At 47.5% G+C, this 21,873-nt stretch overlaps 1 long non-coding RNA gene across 1 annotated transcript; it reads left to right on the top strand.

Moving 5' to 3' along the window:
- Positions 1–3,491: 3,491 nt before the first annotated feature.
- Positions 3,492–4,892, top strand: LOC135051299 (uncharacterized). Its single transcript, XR_010242170.1, has 2 exons — positions 3,492–3,690; positions 4,602–4,892. It is a non-coding gene; the product is annotated as an uncharacterized LOC135051299 (long non-coding RNA).
- The last annotated feature ends 16,981 nt before the right edge of the window (positions 4,893–21,873 follow it).

Genomic DNA, 21,873 nt, shown 5'->3' with positions numbered 1-21,873 from the left:
GCGGCAAGCCCCCCCACTAGTGTTTCCGGCTGGGCCCGCGGCCGCCCTGGCACCCGGTCGCCCCGCGCGGAAGCAATTGGAAGCAGGGTGGGATCCGTTACATTGTAAGCAAAGGTGGCGAAAACGACACCGTTGCCCAAGGGGGCACGTGGCATTGTTGAACGCGAAACACTTCCCCTTCACCGGCGCCTGCTGTGGAGAACGGGCCGCGGTCCAAGGGTGGCGCGGCGGAGCCTCAACCGCGGGCCGAAACTGACTCACCGCCGCGGCCTGCGCCACTGACGCCCCCTTAGTCACCAGCTTCATATCCTGCGCTCGCGTGACCCGAAGCCATACCTCCACATCTTTGCATCCGAAGTCAATGATGTGCAGGCAATCGTGCTTCTGACGGAACTGCTTGTCATAGTGCAGCCACGAATCGTCCTTCGACTGACGCTGCATGTCATGCACGAGGTGAATATACCTGATGACGTTCATGTGTTCACCAGGGCGATCCACCGAGTAACATGCCGCGAAGACACAGAAACCCGCCAACCAGTTGTCATACGAGCGGAAGGCCTCCGCCCCAATACCGCCCTTCGCAAGTGCTTCCTTACCTTCCCTCTTGGTGTCCTCCGTCAACGTAAAAAGGTCGACGTATTCCCCCCATCTAATCTTCCTCCTGCAACTCTCACGCAACCCTCGCAAGACTGCCATGTACTCGCAGCGCACCACGCCCGGCAAATTACGCCTCCTCCTTTCCCGACGAGAAATACTACTACTCTTCCGAGACTGCTTATCCCGGTGCCGCGCCTCATGCCGCGCGTACTTGATAGCCCGCTTCCTAGCCTTCGCGGTGCTACTAACCGCAGACTGGCACGACGAAGAAGAGGAAGAATATCTACTTGATGTACTGCCGTACGAGGAAGAAGAGGACCCCAGCGACATAGCAACTGTATCGTCGTACCACTTACCGGCATGCCCGCTTCCGGAAGGCGAAACGTTAGCCATGACCGGCTCCTCGTCCTGATCGCCATCTTGATCCGCACCTGAAAAAGAAGGGACAACCGCCCCTGGAGCCGAAGCCCCCCCGGCGGGAATGAAAGCAGACGGTCCTGCGGGCGATGGGGTAGCGCTACCCAGCAACGCAGAAGCGGAGCCCAGACTGCGACACGCCTGTAGAAACTGCGCCATGGCGGGGCCAGAAGCACCCGGGAGAACGGCCACGTTGACCGAAGTGGGAACCATGGAAACGCCTCCCGGGACAAAGTCAACAAAAACGGCGCAAACGCCGCCGTCATGGCCGACATTGCCGCCGCAACGGCGGAGGGATTCGGCGCCGCAGCCATAGCTCCAGTGGTCCCCCCGGTCCCCGGGTCCGGAGCAGTGATGGCTCCAACTGCATCGTTACGCCGCCCAGGCCGGCTCCGCCTGGGACCGGCGCTAGCCGCCCTAAGAACCCCCGTTCTCTCCTGCGGTGAACCACGAGCCACAGCCCTGCCCTGGCCCCCACTGGCCTCGCCCCCCCGGGAGAAACCGCAGACCCCCGCCTCCCGACATCACCCCCCCCTCTGGCTCCATGCCGACACCTCCAAATGCCCCAGGGAGCCCCCCCGCTAGAGCGGGGAGAGTGCCCAGGGAGTCCAGCAGCCCCACGGGCGCGCACGCCCGTGAAACGGAACCCGCCTGGCGTAAGGGACGGCCAGTGTAAGAGCCACTGGCTTCATCCCTACATGCAGTCTCCTCATTCTCTGGGGAGCCGCCGGTGACTCTCAGCGGTGGAGGGTGCAGGGAACGCGCGCTCGCGCGTCCCCACGCCGCAGCAGCTGGCGGGGGATTCACACCAGCAGGCACCCCGGCCAGCTCCCCCCGCCGGCCGCCCGAACCAGTCCGCCGCCGGCCGCCGCCCTGTCCCTCGCCAGCCGCCACCGCGCAGGAGCGATCCCCCGGCGCCTGCGGCCTGGCCAGCGAAGGGGCGGACGCACGCGCTTCCACGCACGCCCGTGGACGGGCGCCCGCAGCAGCACCAGCAGGCTCAGCCCCGGCCGTGAGCAAAGTGCTCTGGCCCGGGGCACCGGACGCCGGCTCCCGAGCAGGAGCCGCATCAATGTAGCGGGCAGGGGGGCCAGAGGAGCGGCGGGGACGGGCATGGCAGGCCACAAGTTAATCCAAGGTAATGGGGACAGAGGGGCACAGTATAAAGCACACTGTCACAGAAGCAGCACACCTAAATTCAACAATGGCAAGCAGCACAGCAAGGAGACAAAGGGGGGAAGAGCACTCACCCTCACCAGGACAAAAGCAGAAGAGGCTGACCCAGCCCCTTTCCCAGGCTTAAGAACCCATTCTACCTACCCCCAACATTCATTCCTATTGGCTAACCATAAAACTCCCATAATGCCTTACCGTCCTGCCCCCAGACTAGCTGAGGTTTAACCCACTCCTCTCCTATTCTGTCAATTCGTTCTCCATCTGTTCTAATTTCTAATTTAATGGTGTAGATAAAATTAAATTGCAAAGGCATATAATGATGATGATAATAATAATAATAATAATAATAATTATTATCATTATTATAATAATATATATGTGTCATTGGAAGTATATAATATACATTGTTACTGCAGTTTTATTGTTTTCCTAAACTAAATTGTGTTTTTTTATTTTTATTTAAGAGTGGCGTTGGGGTGCAGTTACAAAATGATGGCCCACAACAGATAAACGTAAATCTTAATGATGAATGAGGTGACACCGTCCACAGTGCAGGCAGAGCAGATGGACATAGCAGGGAATAGAAAGCTGACGATAGAGTATCAGATAAATGGGTAGATGTATTAACTGTCAATATGGGGGGGAATCGGTATCAGCGCATGTTATGTGCGCTATAACGCTTCCCCCATGTATGATGGCAGCTGTGCCAGCTCAGTTACAGGGCGCTATGCTCGTCTGTCCATATCAGCACTGATATCTAAAGGATAGCAGGCCAATATGCTCGTGCAATGTATGAACGGTCAGCATCACTGACCATACAGACACCTGCAGCTGTAAATTTGGACAGCTGCATGGTGGCGATGCCCATTCACCACAGCAGAGACAAAGTTGTCCCTGGCTGTGATGGGTGCTGGCTCCGGACTGCACTGGGGATCTTGCGTGAGTAGCGAGATCCTGTGCATGCGCAGAGGAGCTGGCTGTGCTGTGAGACACAGCGAATCAGAACTAAGCTGATGCACTGTGTGCTCATGGGACATTGTTGTTGGGGAGGGGGGGGAGGGGAGCTTTCACTCAAGATGTTAATACATCTTATTGATATCCCTTTCTGCTTTGCCTACATAATGAGGCAAAGCAGGAAGTTTCTTAACGGCATGATGCGTGCTGCTATAATACATTTAGCCATTATTCTGTAAATTAAGCAGTGGCGCTCCAGAGGTGGGGCTGCAGCACAGTCCAAATTTCAGATAGGGGAGCCACACCAACTGCCACCAACTGTCATCCCAAACTGACTCACTGGCAGATGGTGTGGCTCCCCTATTTGACATTTGGACTGTGCTGCATAGCTATGGGTTAAGGAGAAAAAGGTCAAAATCAGAAAAGTAGGGTTGCAGGTTGGAACTGGCAGGGACAGAACATGCAGACTTAGACATGCCCTAAGAAATCAGCCTGACTCCTCATTGCTTAAGATCCAAGTGACAAAGTTTAATAAATTAGAAACATGTGAGTGAAGTATTTTAACATGATAATACTTCCAGAATATTGAAGCTGATATAGGTCACACTGAATGTGGCACAGTGGAAACATATGTTCACACATGTACACGTACCAAATGACAATGCCGCATCTGAAGAAAGGCCAGTGTTAGACAGAACAGGGCCCTTGGAAAATGTCATATGTAGTAAGGGCTGAGTAAGCAGGAATTTGGGGATGAGTAGAATACAAAGGTCAGGTTGTAGTGGGAAGGAATAACTTTGACAACCACATTCATTTGATGTAATGCATACAGTACAAGGGATTCTTTATATGTTTCTGTGTTAGGGCAGGTAGTGATCCTGATAATGAACCATACATCGGTTTGTTACTTAAACATTGATATTCAATATTGCTGTTTTGCAAGATTTCCTGTTTACATCAATAGGAGACGTCTGTCTTCATGGCTACCCAGGAGAGAAATTAAATGAGCATCTGCAGAAAGTCCTTGTCCAGTAACCCAGTTAAATCTAGTCCTGATTGGTTTGCTTAGTGCAATCTTCCTGCTCTTCCAGATTGGTCATCCAAATAATCCAAATAATCCACTAGCATTTGTGCAGTATTTAAAGTGCATTTTTGAATTTATGGCAGGATGGAGATTGCTTTTGACTCTATTTAAAGTGGGAATGTTGCTGTATTTTGTTGTATACATGGTTGTAGTCTATCCCTGATGCATCCACACTACTGTACCTCACATCAATGTAACAATTCTTCTGTCTATTATTGGCCATTATTATTACCCTGTCCAATTTTATTTTACTGTTTGCTTCCTAATTGATAAGTGCAACAGAATATGCTGACACAATATAAATAACTGTTAATAATAAGATAATAAGAAATACCACTATTCCTATAAGAAACTGCAGACTTTCTATTATCAGATGTAATCCTGTGACCTACATATCAGAACAAAGCCCCTAATCTGTTCCGGCTGTCCTACAGTATGTTGAGGAGTCAACACATTGTCTTTTCCACTGATGCCCTGATCCTAAGTAAGTAGTCAGGCAGAATCAATCAGAGTCACCAGCCAAGAGGTGCTGCAGCAGTAATTCCCAACAACCAAGAGAGACAAGTGGTGGCCGAACTGCCTTCCTAAAACTGATGTGCTATTAAAATTGTGTAAAGAGGAATGATGCTACTGTATATAGTAATAAATGTCATACAAGCTTAAACTGCCAGATACATCTGGGTTTTTTTTAGATGCTATTAGCTAATACTGTATGTTATCTTATTTTTGCTGCATCGTGTTGTCTCTGCACAGTACGCACCGTTTTATTAGCACTCTAGTAACTGTTACACACACTGTATACTGAAGTTTGCTAACACAATAAATCATGTTATAGTAAGGTTATGATAACAGGTTGCTGAGGGGAGACACGGTCATCTTGTAAAATGGTTACTAGGGAGCTGAGAGCTGGGAGTTACAGTATTTATTGAACAGAGGCAGCTGTCAGAACCAGATGCAGCCATAAACAGAACAGGTAATAATGAGAACTCTAAATAATTCTTGTACAAACATATTAAAGTGCAATTTTTTTTTGTCCAGTGAGTTTAGTTGTTAGGCTTTAAAGGGCTCAGCCATGGTAAGGGAAGAGCAGAGCATTGTCAAAGACATCTGGTGCCAAATGTAATAGAGTGAGAGTTTCAAAAAGTGAGATATTTGGTAAGGTTTGCAGTTTTTTTTAAAGTGGCAATCATTTACACAGCAAGATCAACCTGGTTTTGCAGTGTAAAGGATTGCCACTTTAAAAAAACCCTGAAAAAATCTTACCAAATCTCCCACTTTCTGAAACTCTCACTCTGTTACATTTGGCCCTTGGTCACATTACTCAACCACAAACAGCAGCCAAGATACACACAAACACCACACACATCATACGTGTCATGTCCATAGACCTTTCAGGCTCACCCATGTCTCTTTCTTCATGCCTGTCTCTCTTCATTAGCTCGCAGGTGGCAATTGCACAGCTGCTGCTACCCACGTTCTTCAGCCGCTGGTTAACAAGGAAGAGAACTTCTTCATTCAAAAGTAATGACTAATTTGTATACAAAGATCTGCTGTTTATAAATTCTAGAATATACAGACAAATACAGTGCAAACAGCAGCCTGGATGTGGAGTCCTAAGGTGTCAGCTAACACCTAAAACTGGAGTAAACTTTATTTAGATGGGATAATCCTTTCCAAGGTGCTAAAAAAAACTAAAATGCCTGGGTCTCTATAGATACACTATTTCAAACAAAGCCTGTAACATGGTGGTAAGGAGCTGATTAGCTAGTACTTAGGTGGTCAAATTACAAAGCCTTGGAGAGATAAAGTGGACGGAGATAAAGTACCAACCAATCAGCTCAGTGGCGGAACTAGTGACTGGTGTGCCCAAGCATGGCAGTCGAGAGCCAGGATGAGCCCAGGTACTTTTCAAGGGGCGTGGTCTAATCACAGGAGGTGTGGTCATGTACCCTTAGAAAAAAATACTGAAAATTATAGTATTTTTAAGCACCTCTATGGCCACACTGCAGCCCAGTACACAGCTGCGTATGATGGGCTGAGGAAAAGAGCTGTAGCTGCTGCTGCTAGGTAAGGGGGAGGTGGCCTGGGCCCCTACTGGACCCTCACTGGGCTCCTCCATCAGACCTGGGCCCGGGTAATTTATACCCTCTCCCCCTCTCTCGGCACCACTGGGCCCAAGTGCGACAACATAGTTTGGGCCTTCAGCCCTAAAACAGAGACCCTTTGCGCTACTAAGGCATTCACCCCAAAAATGCAGAGGCCTCACATTCTTAAACCAGACAGCATCAGTGACCCCCGTACACTCCAGACAGCATAAGTGACCTAATACAGTACAGACAGCATCAGTGATGCCCATACACTCCAGACAGCATCAGTGATCCCATACAGTCCAGACAGCATCAGTGATGCCCATACACTGCAGAGAGCATCAGTGACCCCCGTACACTGCAGAGAACATCTGTTACCCCCATACACTGCAGACAGCCTCCATGTCCCGTACACTGCAGACAGCATCCATGTTCCGTACACTGCAGACAGCATCCATGTCCCGTACACTGCAGACAACATCTGTGACCCCTGTATACTGCAGAGAGCATCCATGCCCCCCATACACAGTAGAAAACATCCGTGACCCCCATACACTGCAGACAGCATCCATAAACCCCATACACTGCAGACAACATCAGTGACCCCATACACTGCAGACAGTATCCATAACCCCCATATACTGCAGGCAGCATTTGTGACCCCCGTACACAGCATCAGTGACCCCTGCATACTACAGACAGCATCAGTCACCCCCGGATACTGCAGATAGCATCAGTGATCCCCGGAGACTACAAACAGCATCATTGACCCCCATATACTGTACTACAAACATCATCAGTGACCCCTGCATATTACAAACAGCATCAGTAACCCCCATATACTGTACTACAAACATCATCAGTGACCCCTGCATATTACAAACAGCATCAGTGATCCCCATAAACAACAGACAGCATCAGTGACCCCCGTATACTACAGACAGCATCAGGGACCCCCGTATACTGCAGACAACATTAGTCAACTCCGTATACAGGTACTAAAACAGCATCAGTGACCTCCATATCTCCAGAGACTCCTAATTTCTAATCTTCAACTTCTAGTCAAAACAAAACATCTATAGCAGTAAGGCAGCACTTACAGCACTATTAATGTGTCGGGCCACACAGCATTGATAAGGCTCCTCACAGCAGTTGCTCTAGTGTGTCCACACTGAGATCCGGGGTTGTGTCCCTCCTCCCAGCATTCCATGCTCAGCCAGCAGTTGCAGTGGCACCAACTTTTGAACTAATGATGCTGTTGCGGTTCCGCGGCTCCCCCCACTGGTACCCTTCTCCTGTTCCTTCCATCCTGCTCCTCACCTCCGGTATCCTATTAGTGTTTACAGACCATACCGCAGTAGGAAGCGGGGGTGGGCGAGGCTGTATCAGTGAGTCAGTCTGACTCATTCTAATGCCGTTGGCTGTGTGCCTTTTAATTGCGGGGTGCTCCTGGTGCAATGCATCGGCTGCACCGTCGTTAGTTCTACCTCTGAATCTTCTTCTAACTGTCATTTTTCAAACACAGCCTGTAACATAGTAGTTAGGAGCTGGTTGGTTGGTACTTTATCTCGTTCCACTTTATCTCTCTACAAGGCTTAGTAAATAGACTTGTTTATCTCTCTCCACTTTACCTCTGTCCAAGGCTTAGTAAATAGACACCATAATTTAAGAGATCCCAGCTGAAATGAAAGGGATTAAAACTGAAATGAAAAATTAAATGAAAAAGCTTAAAGCTGCAATAAGGGAGATGGACAGGACTATAGGGAAGGGACCTCCACACTCGCAGCAGATAACATTGCCTTGGCTGCTGAAATTCACCAGCACACACCCCAATGGCCTGTTCCCGAATCTGTCTCTCAGCAGGTTGAGGGCCTGATTCAGAGATGTACGTAAACTAGAGATGAGCGCCGGAAATTTTTCGGGTTTTGTGTTTTGGTTTTGGGTTCGGTTCCGCGGCCGTGTTTTGGGTTCGACCGCGTTTTGGCAAAACCTCACCGAATTTTTTTTGTCGGATTCGGGTGTGTTTTGGATTCGGGTGTTTTTTTCAAAAAACCCTAAAAAACAGCTTAAATCATAGAATTTGGGGGTCATTTTGATCCCAAAGTATTATTAACCTCAAAAACCATAATTTCCACTCATTTTCAGTCTATTCTGAATACCTCACACCTCACAATATTATTTTTAGTTCTAAAATTTGCACCGAGGTCGCTGTGTGAGTAAGATAAGCGACCCTAGTGGCCGACACAAACACCGGGCCCATCTAGGAGTGGCACTGCAGTGTCACGCAGGATGTCCCTTCCAAAAAACCCTCCCCAAACAGCACATGACGCAAAGAAAAAAAGAGGCGCAATGAGGTAGCTGTGTGAGTAAGATAAGCGACCCTAGTGGCCGACACAAACACCGGGCCCATCTAGGAGTGGCACTGCAGTGTCACGCAGGATGTCCCTTCCAAAAAACCCTCCCCAAACAGCACATGACGCAAAGAAAAAAAGAGGCGCAATGAGGTAGCTGACTGTGTGAGTAAGATAAGCGACCCTAGTGGCCGACACAAACACCGGGCCCATCTAGGAGTGGCACTGCAGTGTCACGCAGGATGTCCCTTCCAAAAAACCCTCCCCAAACAGCACATGACGCAAAGAAAAAAAGAGGCGCAATGAGGTAGCTGACTGTGTGAGTAAGATAAGCGACCCTAGTGGCCGACACAAACACCGGGCCCATCTAGGAGTGGCACTGCAGTGTCACGCAGGATGGCCCTTCCAAAAAACCCTCCCCAAACAGCACATGACGCAAAGAAAAATAAAAGAAAAAAGAGGTGCAAGATGGAATTGTCCTTGGGCCCTCCCACCCACCCTTATGTTGTATAAACAAAACAGGACATGCACACTTTAACCAACCCATCATTTCAGTGACAGGGTCTGCCACACGACTGTGACTGATATGACGGGTTGGTTTGGACCCCCCCCCAAAAAGAAGCAATTAATCTCTCCTTGCACAAACTGGCTCTACAGAGGCAAGATGTCCACCTCATCATCATCCTCCGATATATCACCGTGTACATCCCCCTCCTCACAGATTATCAATTCGTCCCCACTGGAATCCACCATCTCAGCTCCCTGTGTACTTTGTGGAGGCAATTGCTGCTGGTCAATGTCTCCGCGGAGGAATTGATTATAATTCATTTTAATGAACATCATCTTCTCCACATTTTCTGGATGTAACCTCGTACGCCGATTGCTGACAAGGTGAGCGGCGGCACTAAACACTCTTTCGGAGTACACACTTGTGGGAGGGCAACTTAGGTAGAATAAAGCCAGTTTGTGCAAGGGCCTCCAAATTGCCTCTTTTTCCTGCCAGTATAAGTACGGACTGTGTGACGTGCCTACTTGGATGCGGTCACTCATATAATCCTCCACCATTCTTTCAATGTTGAGAGAATCATATGCAGTGACAGTAGACGACATGTCCGTAATCGTTGTCAGGTCCTTCAGTCCGGACCAGATGTCAGCATCAGCAGTCGCTCCAGACTGCCCTGCATCACCGCCAGCGGGTGGGCTCGGAATTCTGAGCCTTTTCCTCGCACCCCCAGTTGCGGGAGAATGTGAAGGAGGAGATGTTGACAGGTCGCGTTCCGCTTGACTTGACAATTTTCTCACCAGCAGGTCTTTCAACCCCAGCAGACTTGTGTCTGCCGGAAAGAGAGATCCAAGGTAGGCTTTAAATCTAGGATCGAGCACGGTGGCCAAAATGTAGTGCTCTGATTTCAACAGATTGACCACCCGTGAATCCTTGTTAAGCGAATTAAGGGCTCCATCCACAAGTCCCACATGCCTAGCGGAATCGCTCTGTGTTAGCTCCTCCTTCAATGTCTCCAGCTTCTTCTGCAAAAGCCTGATGAGGGGAATGACCTGACTCAGGCTGGCAGTGTCTGAACTGACTTCACGTGTGGCAAGTTCAAAGGGCATCAGAACCTTGCACAACGTTGAAATCATTCTCCACTGCGCTTGAGACAGGTGCATTCCACCTCCTATATCGTGCTCAATTGTATAGGCTTGAATGGCCTTTTGCTGCTCCTCCAACCTCTGAAGCATATAGAGGGTTGAATTCCACCTCGTTACCACTTCTTGCTTCAGATGATGGCAGGGCAGGTTCAGTAGTTTTTGGTGGTGCTCCAGTCTTCTGTACGTGGTGCCTGTACGCCGAAAGTGTCCCGCAATTCTTCTGGCCACCGACAGCATCTCTTGCACGCCCCTGTCGTTTTTTAAAAAATTCTGCACCACCAAATTCAAGGTATGTGCAAAACATGGGACGTGCTGGAATTTGCCCATATTTAATGCACACACAATATTGCTGGCGTTGTCCGATGCCACAAATCCACAGGAGAGTCCAATTGGGGTAAGCCATTCCGCGATGATCTTCCTCAGTTGCCGTAAGAGGTTTTCAGCTGTGTGCGTATTCTGGAAACCGGTGATACAAAGCGTAGCCTGCCTAGGAAAGAGTTGGCGTTTGCGAGATGCTGCTACTGGTGCCGCCGCTGCTGTTCTTGCGGCGGGAGTCCATACATCTACCCAGTGGGCTGTCACAGTCATATAGTCCTGACCCTGCCCTGCTCCACTTGTCCACATGTCCGTGGTTAAGTGGACATTGGGTACAGCTGCATTTTTTAGGACACTGGTGACTCTTTTTCTGAGGTCTGTGTACATTTTCGGTATCGCCTGCCTAGAGAAATGGAACCTAGATGGTATTTGGTACCGGGGACACAGTACCTCCAACAAGTCTCTAGTTGGCTCTGCAGTAATGATGGATACCGGAACCACGTTTCTCACCACCCAGGATGCCAAGGCCTCAGTTATCCGCTTTGCAGTAGGATGACTGCTGTGATATTTCATCTTCCTCGCAAAGGACTGTTGGACAGTCAATTGCTTGGTGGAAGTAGTAAAAGTGGTCTTACGACTTCCCCTCTGGGATGACCATCGACTCCCAGCAGCAACAACAGCAGCGCCAGCAGCAGTAGGCGTTACACGCAAGGATGCATCGGAGGAATCCCAGGCAGGAGAGGAATCGTCAGAATTGCCAGTGACATGGCCTGCAGGACTATTGGCATTCCTGGGGAAGGAGGAAATTGACACTGAGGGAGTTGGTGGGGTGGTTTGCGTGAGCTTGGTTACAAGAGGAAGGTATTTACTGGTCAGTGGACTGCTTCCGCTGTCACCCAAAGTTTTTGAACTTGTCACTGACTTATTATGAATGCGCTGCAGGTGACGTATAAGGGAGGATGTTCCGAGGTGGTTAACGTCCTTACCCCTACTTATTACAGCTTGACAAAGGCAACACACGGCTTGACACCTGTTGTCCGCATTTCTGGTGAAATACTTCCACACCGAAGAGCTGATTTTTTTGGTATTTTCACCAGGCATGCAGTGGCCATATTCCTCCCACGGACAACAGGTGTCTCCCCGGGTGCCTGACTTAAACAAACCACCTCACCATCAGAATCCTCCTGGTCAATTTTCTCCCCAGCGCCAGCAACACCCATATCCTCCTCATCCTGGTGTACTTCAACACTGACATCTTCAATCTGACTATCAGGAACTGGACTGCGGGTGCTCCTTCCAGCACTTGCAGGGGGCGTGCAAATGGTGGAAGGCGCATGCTCTTCACGTCCAGTGTTGGGAAGGTCAGGCATCGCAACCGACACAATTGGAGTCGGACTCTCCTTGTGGATTTGGGATTTCGAAGAACGCACAGTTCTTTGCGGTGCTACTGCTTTTGCCAGCTTGAGTCTTTTCATTTTTCTAGCGAGAGGCTGAGTGCTTCCATCCTCATGTGAAGCTGAACCACTAGCCATGAACATAGGCCAGGGCCTCAGCCGTTCCTTGCCACTCCGTGTGGTAAATGGCATATTGGCAAGTTTACGCTTCTCCTCCGACAATTTTATTTTAGGTTTTGGAGTCCTTTTTTTACTGATATTTGGTGTTTTGGATTTGACATGCTCTGTACTATGACATTGGGCATTGGCCTTGGCAGACGACGTTGCTGGCATTTCATCGTCTCGGCCATGACTAGTGGCAGCAGCTTCAGCACGAGGTGGAAGTGGATCTTGATCTTTCCCTAATTTTGGAACCTCAACATTTTTGTTCTCCATATTTTAATAGGCACAACTAAAAGGCACCTCAGGTAAACAATGGAGATGGATGGATACTAGTATACAATTATGGATGGACTGCCGAGTGCCGACACAGAGGTAGCTACAGCCGTGGACTACCGTACTGTACTGTGTCTGCTGCTAATATAGACTGGTTGATAAAGAGATGTAGTATGTATGTATAAAGAAGAAAGAAAAAAAAACCACGGGTAGGTGGTATACAATTATGGACGGACTGCCGAGTGCCGACACAGAGGTAGCTACAGCCGTGGACTACCGTACTGTGTCTGCTGCTAATATAGACTGGTTGATAAAGAGATGTAGTATGTATGTATAAAGAAGAAAGAAAAAAAAACCACGGGTAGGTGGTATACAATTATGGACGGACTGCCGAGTGCCGACACAGAGGTAGCTACAGCCGTGGACTACCGTACTGTACTGTGTCTGCTGCTAATATAGACTGGATGATAATGAGATGTAGTATGTATAAAGAAGAAAAAAAAAACCACGGGTAGGTGGTATACAATTATGGATGGACTGCCGAGTGCCGACACAGAGGTAGCTACAGCCGTGGACTACCGTACTGTACTGTGTCTGCTGCTAATATAGACTGGTTGATAATGAGATGTAGTATGTATGTATAAAGAAGAAAGAAAAAAAAACCACGGGTAGGTGGTATACAATTATGGACGGACTGCCGAGTGCCGACACAGAGGTAGCTACAGCCGTGGACTACCGTACTGTACTGTGTCTGCTGCTAATATAGACTGGATGATAATGAGATGTAGTATGTATAAAGAAGAAAGAAAAAAAAACCACGGGTAGGTGGTATACAATTATGGATGGACTGCCGAGTGCCGACACAGAGGTAGCTACAGCCGTGGACTACCGTACTGTACTGTGTCTGCTGCTAATATAGACTGGATGATAATGAGATGTAGTATGTATAAAGAAGAAGAAAAAACCACGGGTAGGTGGTATACAATTATGGATGGACAGCCGAGTGCCGACACAGAGGTAGCTACAGCCGTGGACTACCGTACTGTACTGTGTCTGCTGCTAATATAGACTGGATGATAATGAGATGTAGTATGTATAAAGAAGAAAGAAAAAAAAACCACGGGTAGGTGGTATACAATTATGGACGGACTGCCGAGTGCCGACACAGAGGTAGCTACAGCCGTGGACTACCGTACTGTACTGTGTCTGCTGCTAATATAGACTGGTTGATAATGAGATGTAGTATGTATAAAGAAGAAAGAAAAAAAAAACCACGGGTAGGTGGTATACAATTATGGATGGACTGCCGAGTGCCGACACAGAGGTAGCTACAGCCGTGGACTACCGTACTGTACTGTGTCTGCTGCTAATATAGACTGGATGATAATGAGATGTAGTATGTATAAAGAAGAAAAAAAAAACCACGGGTAGGTGGTATACAATTATGGATGGACTGCCGAGTGCCGACACAGAGGTAGCTACAGCCGTGAACTACCGTACTGTGTCTGCTGCGACTGGATGATAAATAATGATATAAAAAATATATATATATCACTACTGCAGCCGGACAGGTATATATTATATAATGACGGACCTGCTGGACACTGTCAGCAGAATGAGTTTTTTATAGAATAAAAAAACACCACACAAGTCACACGACGAGTGTTTAACTTTTTCAGGCAATCACAATATAGTATACTATACTGGTGGTCAGTGTGGTCAGGTCACTGGTCAGTCACACTGGCAGTGGCACTCCTGCAGCAAAAGTGTGCACGGTTTAATTTTAATAATATGTACTCCTGGCTCCTGCTATAACCTATAACTGCTCCCCAGTCTCCCCCACAATTAAGCTGTGTGAGCACAGTCAGATATTATACATAGATGATGCAGCACACTGGGCTGAGCACAGATATGGTATGTGACTGAGTCACTGTGTATCGTTTTTTTCAGGCAGAGAACGGATTATATTAAATAAAACTGCACTGGTGGTCACTGGTCAGTGGTCAGTCACTAGTAAACTCTGCACTCTCTCTCTAGTACTCCTAAGCTCCAGTAAATCAAGTGTCTCTGTCTCAATCTCACTCTCTCTCTTCTAATCTAAATGGAGAGGACGCCAGCCACGTCCTCTCCCTATCAATCTCAATGCACGTGTGAAAATGGCGGCGACGCGCGGCTCCTTATATAGAATCCGAGTCTCGCGATAGAATCCGAGCCTCGCGAGAATCCGACAGCGTCATGATGACGTTCGGGCGCGCTCGGGTTAACCGAGCAAGGCGGGAAGATCCGAGTCGCTCGTATCCGTGTAAAAAAAGCTGAAGTTCGGGCGGGTTCGGATTCCGAGGAACCGAACCCGCTCATCTCTAACGTAAACCCGATGGTTTACATACATCTCATATGGTGGAACAACTGCCGCATGCATTGCCCCCCAAGCCACAGCCTGATTGAGGCTGCTGGAGTTTGGGTGGGGGTGTGTGGCTGGGCTGCATTCACGAAAATGGGGGGGCATGTTGCCCCCATTTCTGGGAGTGGCTATGCCAGTGGCTGCATCCTTGGAAGCAGCATCACTGGACCCAGAAGCGTGAACAGCCCGGCTACTAACCTGTGGGTTACTCAGATGGCGATGGCCATGCAGATGATCTGATGTTGCATCTTCAGACACAGCAGCGGATCACAGAAGCCGGCAGTAGTCATTTATTTACTCAAGGTGCTTTTACACATTTTGTAACACCTGTTGTGCCCAAAGACGCAGCTACTGTATGAACTGTGTCCATCTCTGAATCAGGCCCAGAAAGTGAAGAGACTGAGGCAACTTGATTTGCCTTGATGAACACATTTCCCATTCTAGCACAGCCCCTACCACTCTGGTGAATAGGACGCAGGTGAGGGCGGACCTAGAAAAGATGGGTCTCGGAGTAAAAAGTGGAAGAAAAATCAATTAGTGTTACTGCTATTATATAACAAAAATGTACTAATGCATACCTCCCAACTGTCCCGATTTTTTGCGGGACAGTCCCGTTTTTTTGGGGACTGTCCCGCTGTCCCACCCGCGGGCCGCAGTGTCCCGCAGCGTGGGGTGGGGGCAGTTGGGAGGCTCTGTCACTCGCTACCCTGCTTAGCAGAGCAGCAGGGAATAGACGCTGTGCGCATGCGCACAGCGTCTATTCACAGAAGACAGGGAGAGAGGGGAATGCCCCTTCAGTGATGAAAACGTGAGGTGTGGCAGGCAGTTGCGGCATTGCCACAAACCACGCCCCTTTTCCAGAGGCCATGCTCCCTTTTCGCGTATAAAGGTCCCTCTGTCCATATGATAAATGTTGGGAGGTATGCTACTGTATTAATCAAGAGTGTGAATTAATTAAAATATTGCATGAACACCTGTGATTTGGGCAGGTCCTTGATCGCAGGTTGGTTGTCATTGGTCTCTTCCCATGTAACACTGACTTACTCCTCCCACGGCATCATGCTCCTAATTTCAATTTTATGGTAAACTACACACACTGGGCAATGATATTACAAGCATCACTCGACGCATAGATGAGGGCATCCCCAGATTGGGCTTCCAGCAGGCCAAAAGCATGCTCTTTGACTAACCTGGTGACCACATTGGCAACATGGGTGGTCATTCCGAGTTGTTCGCTCGTTATTTTTTTGTCGCAACGGAGCGATTAGTCGCTAATGCGCATGCGCAATGTCTGCAGTGCGACTGCGCCAAGTAAATTTGCTATGCAGTTAGGTATTTTACTCACGGCATTACGAGGTTTTTTGTTTGTTCTGGTGATCGTAATGTGATTGACAGGAAGTGGGTGTTTCTGGGCAGAAACTGGCCGTTTTATGGGTGTGTGCGAAAAAACGCTACCGTTTCTGGGGAAAACGCGGGAGTGGCTGGAGAAACGGAGGAGTGTCTGGCCGAATGCTGGGTGTGTTTGTGACGTCAAACCAGGAACGAAACTGACTGAACTGATCGCAGTTGCCGAGTAAGTGTGGAGCTACTCAGAAACTGCTAAGAAGTGTCTATTCGCAATTTTGCTAATCTTTCGTTCGCAATTTTGATAAGCTAAGATTCACCTCCAGTAGGCGGCGGCTTAGCGTGTGCAAAGCTGCTAAAAGCAGCTTGCGAGCGAACAACTCGGAATGAGGGCCATTGTGTGGGAGGAATATATGAGTTGCAGTATACAAAAATAATTTCTTAGCAGGGTATGGGTCGTTGGGTCGACTCAACTTAGGTCGGCAGTCATTGGGTCGATCACAATAGGTCGACATGCGTTTGGTCGACAGGGCAACTAGGTCGACATGGTCGTTAGGTCGACCTGTACTAGGTCGATAGGTGAAAAGGCCAACGTGAGTTTTTAGGAGTTTTTTGGTGTCGTTTTCTTTGTAAAGTGACGGGGAACGACCTAACGACCATGTCGACCTAGTTACCCTGTCAACCTAACGCATGTCGACCTATCGAGGTCGACCCAATGATTGTCGCCCTAAGTTGGGTCGACCTAATGACCGTATCCCTCTTAGCCTGACAGCACTATGTTTGAGTTAAGAATGCACAAACACAAACATGACCCTATGCAAAAAGAGCATAAATTAATAAAACATTACATGAAAAAGGTATTGCACAAAGTTTACAATAAAAAAAAACAACCCTCAGAAATTACTGGAAGTAACATAAAGATTTGAGAGAAAAAACAATACCACTCAAAAATAACATTATAAAACTTATATTGGAGATAAAATTGCAATAAACAAAATTATTTCTTACTAGTACTATGGGCCTAATTCAGAGCTGATCATAGAGGTGCGAAAAAACGCACATCTATGATCACAATCTCTGACATGCTAGGGGACGCCCAGCACAGGGCTAGTCCATCCCGCATGCCAGGCCCTGCCACCCCCTCCACACACGTGCAAAAGCATTGCACAGCGGCTATGCTTTCGCACCTGGCGAGTAGCTCCCTGCCTGCGCATCCTCAACACCGTTGACACTCCCCCCTAATGCGACGCAACCACCTCTGCTTGTCAGTTGCACCAGTGAGATGGCTTCACATCTCACTTGTGCGCACGTGCAGTGTGGCTGCTGCGCATGAGCTCACAGCATAGGGCTTCAGACTGCAAACACTACTGCTGCAGCGTTCCAGTCTGAATTAGGCCCTATATTAGTACTACAGTATATTAACATGACATTACCTGCAAAAGGTAATTTCCACAATAAACTTAAATTGAAAATGGTTATATTTGGCTTACCATATTATATGTGAAAGAACACAAACAAGCGGTCGCACAAGCACATATACAGTACTTGTGCTTGATTATGGCAGTGCTACCACCTCTGACGCTAATTCATCAATCAATCAATCAATCAATCAATCAATCAATCAATCCAGCTGACAGACAGGTCAATATCATGTGCCATCCGCCATCATTACTTATTCGCACCCTATCGCAGGTGAAAACTCTTCGCAGGCCATTGGTAATTTTTGCAAAAGATGGCAACTCAGAATATCACTTATTAACTCAAAAACACGCATCTACTATACAGTGACAATGTGCAAATGTCCATTTCTTGGTCCGGCCTTTCTCTCCACATGCAACTCACATACGATTGATTTACACTCTACACAGAAACAGCTGTACTTGTACTAAATTGCGTATGCAGTGATTGGCGCATGCACAGTTTGCTAATAATCACGAGATCCGTCCCCTTTTGAACTGCATGAAACTCAAAATCAGACCCATAGTTATATACAGTAACAAGAAATAAAACGAAGCACACAAAAAATAAATAATAAAACTGAAGTGTAGTACATTGCAGGCGTATGATGTTTCTATAGCAACTAAATATAAATAGAGCACCAGTAACATCCTTTGCAAATTGTTTTCATTGTAGACAATAGTAACTCACAGATATTTTTGAGCACCGCACAAAATAGCTTGCAACCGTCAAAAAAAAAATCTTGAAATTGATTAAAGTGGCACTCTTGACCATACTCTTTACTCTAATAAAAATCTTTTGACTCAAAATCATGGTGTCTAAATTTATTTTAGCTACCAAATACTCCCGTTTATTCTTCAATTCTAGGTGATCCAATGAAGATCAAGGACTTGTGTTAATATTATATGCATAAAAGGGATTAAGGGGCTAATTCAGACCTTTTTCGCTCGCTAGGTTTTTTCTTGCAGTCCTGCGTTCGCATAGTTGCCGCCCATAGGGGAGTATATTTTTGCTTTGCAAGTGTGCGAACGCATGTGTAGCAGAGCTGTACAGATTTTGTGCAGTCTCTGAGTAGCCCAGGACATACTCAGTCGCTGCGAACACTTCCGCCCATTCGGGACCGGAATGGACGTCAGGAGCCGTCCCTGAAATCGCTTGGACACGCCTGCGTTTTTCCAACCACTCCCAGAAAACGGTCAGATGACACCCACAAACGGCTTCTTCCTGTCAATCTCCTTGCGATCGCATGTGCGAACGGATCCTTCGCACAAACCCATCGCTGAGCAGCTATCCGCTTTGTACCCGTGCGATGTGCCTGTGCATTACGGTGCATACGCATGCGCAGTTTAGACCTGATTGACCACTGTACAAAAACGCAGCCTAGAGATCAAATCTGAATTAGAATTCAGTCCTGATTGCTTCTCTGTGAATTTGCAGAGCATTGTGATCAGATAGTCGCTGCCCAGACAGAGTGAAATTCCGCCTTGTGCAAGTCTGCGTACGCCTTGCGAAAAGCTTTGCAAACGCTGGTCATCTGCAAATCCGTTCACAACTCACTCACCGTTTAATGTTTTTCCCAGTCTGTGCAGTCTGTGCGTAGCCCAGGACTTACTCCTACAGTGCGAAAGAAACGGGCTGATCGGGGCAGGATCTGATGTCCTACACCCTCCCTGAAAACGCTTGGGAATGCCTGTGTTTTTCCTGACACTCCCAGAAAATGGCCAGTTACCACCCCCAAACGTCTGCTTCCTGTCAATCAACCTGCATTCCCCTAGCGATCAAAAAAGATGATTTATTTTGCAGTTTGGCCTTGCGCTTATGCATTACGATCCGTACGCATGCACAGCCATTTGATAATCGCCCGCATTGCGAATTCGCACAACAGTGATCAGGTCTGAATAACCCCCTTGGTCAGGTGGGAGGGCAGGGGCAGATGCAGGATTTACCTGGAGGGGTTTCCGTATATTCAGGTAAAATAGGATTGAATCCAGTGTCTCTAAAAGGTGATCATCCTCTGGTGTATAACACACACTGATGAGTATTATGATGATTCTGATGATGGGAAGTTGCTGCTGATTGGCTGATGATAGGCAGTTGCTGCTCATGGCTGATTACCTCTTGACATCTCCAACTGATGATATTTTACATTATTAGTTTGGTAAATTATATGAAATCACATATATTTGTATAGTTGAAGTGATATATGCATTCAGACTGCTATTCCATATTTAAATGAACAATAGATGTTTGTATTTAAAAAACTTTAATTTGTACTTCTATTTGTATTTGTTCATGTATGTAATGGTATGTGACATGATAAATAGGTCTTTGCATTTATGAATAATAACACTATTAGATACTAAAATTGGCAATATGCCATTCACAACATGAAGTGGCAAGGAAATGCTAAGGCCTTGGCCTATGTTCATGACTGGTGGTTCAGCTTCTCATGAAAATGAAAGCCCTGCTCCCTCTTGAAAAATGTTAAAAAAAATTAAGCTTGTTTAAGCACAGGAAAAAACAACTGTGGATTCAGAGATATCACAAATCCCCAAGGAGAGTCCAAGTGTGTCCATGGGTGCGATGTCTAGGCCTGACCTTCCCAAGACTGTATGGGAAGAGGAGGCTCCTACCACCATTTGCACACCCTCTGCAACACCGCCGGTCCAGTTGCTGATATTGAGATTGAGGATGTCACTGTAGTAGTACACAAGGATGAGGATGATATTGGTGTAGGAGACGCTGAGGAGGAAGTTGACGATGAGGTTCTGATGATGATGTGGTTTGTTTGAATAAGGCACCAGTGGAGACAGTGGTTGGCCGTGGGCCAAAAAAGCCCATTGTCATGCCTGGGCAAAATACCAAAAATCCACCTCTTTGTGTGGAAATATTTCTCCACAAATCTGGACAACAGGTGTAAAGCCATGTGTTACCTTTGTCTATCCATAATAAGTAGGGGTAAAGACGTTAGGAACATCCTCCCTTATACGTCACCTGCAGTGCATTCATCAGAAGTCCTTGACAAGTTCAGAAACTTTGGGTAATAGTGTAAGCAGTCCACTGACACCTAAATCCCTTCTTCCTGTTGTATCCAAGCTCCTGCAATCCACACCACCAACTCCCTCAATGTCAATTTCCTCCTCAGTCAGGAACATAATTAGTCCTGTAGGCCATGTCACTGGCATGACTGATGAGTCCTCTCCTATCCGGGATTCCTCCAGAGGATCCTTGAATGGTACATCTACTGTGGCTGCTGTTGTTGCTGCTGGGAGTCGATTGTCATCCCAGAGGGGAAGTCGGAAGACCACTTGTACTACTTTAAGCAATTGACTGTCCAACAGTCCTTTGCGAGGAAGATGAAATATGACAGCAGTCATCCTGTTGCAAAGCAGATTACTGAGTCCATAACAACTATGCTGGTGTTAGATGTGCATCCGGTATCCGCCATTAGTGCAGTGGGACTTAGACAGTTGATTGACGTACTGTCTCCTTAGTACCAAATCTCGTCTAGATTACACTTCATTAGGCAAGCGATTCCCGGACTGTACAGGGACATTAAAAAAAGTGTCCTCAGTGTCCTCAAAAATGTGGTTGTGCCCACTGTCCACTTAACCATGGACAAGTGGGGCAGGGCAAACTAAGGACTACATGACTGTAACATCCCACTGGGTAGATGTATTGCCTTCTGCAGTAACAACCGCAGCGGCACCAGCAGCAGGCATCTCACAAACGCCAACTCGTTTCTAGGCAGGTTATGCTGTGTATCACCAGTTTCTATAGGAGCACACCGCTGACAACCTCTTACAGAAACTGAGGGACATCATTGCACAATGGCTTATCCCACTTAGACTGTCCTGGGGATTTGTGATATCTGACAACGCCACCAATATCATGCGTGCATTACATCTGGGCAAATTCCAGCATGTCCCATGTTTTGCACATACAAATAATTTGGTGGTGCAGAATTTTTTAAGAAATGACAGGGGCGTGCAGGTGATGCTGTCGGTGGCCCAAAAAACTGTGGGCCACTTTCGACATTCAGCAACTGCGTGCTGAAGACTGGAGCACCAGCAAACACTCTTGAACCTGCCTTGCCATCACCTGAAGCAAGAGGTAGTAGCGAGGTGGAATTCAACCCTCTATATGCTTCAGAGGATGGAGGAGCAGCAAAAGGCCATTCAAGCCTATACATCCACCTATGATATAGGCAAAG

The sequence above is a fragment of the Pseudophryne corroboree genome, chromosome 2, assembly GCF_028390025.1.
Source record: "Pseudophryne corroboree isolate aPseCor3 chromosome 2, aPseCor3.hap2, whole genome shotgun sequence".
NCBI lineage: Eukaryota > Metazoa > Chordata > Amphibia > Anura > Myobatrachidae > Pseudophryne > Pseudophryne corroboree.
This window is presented reverse-complemented; position numbering and strand designations above follow the sequence as displayed.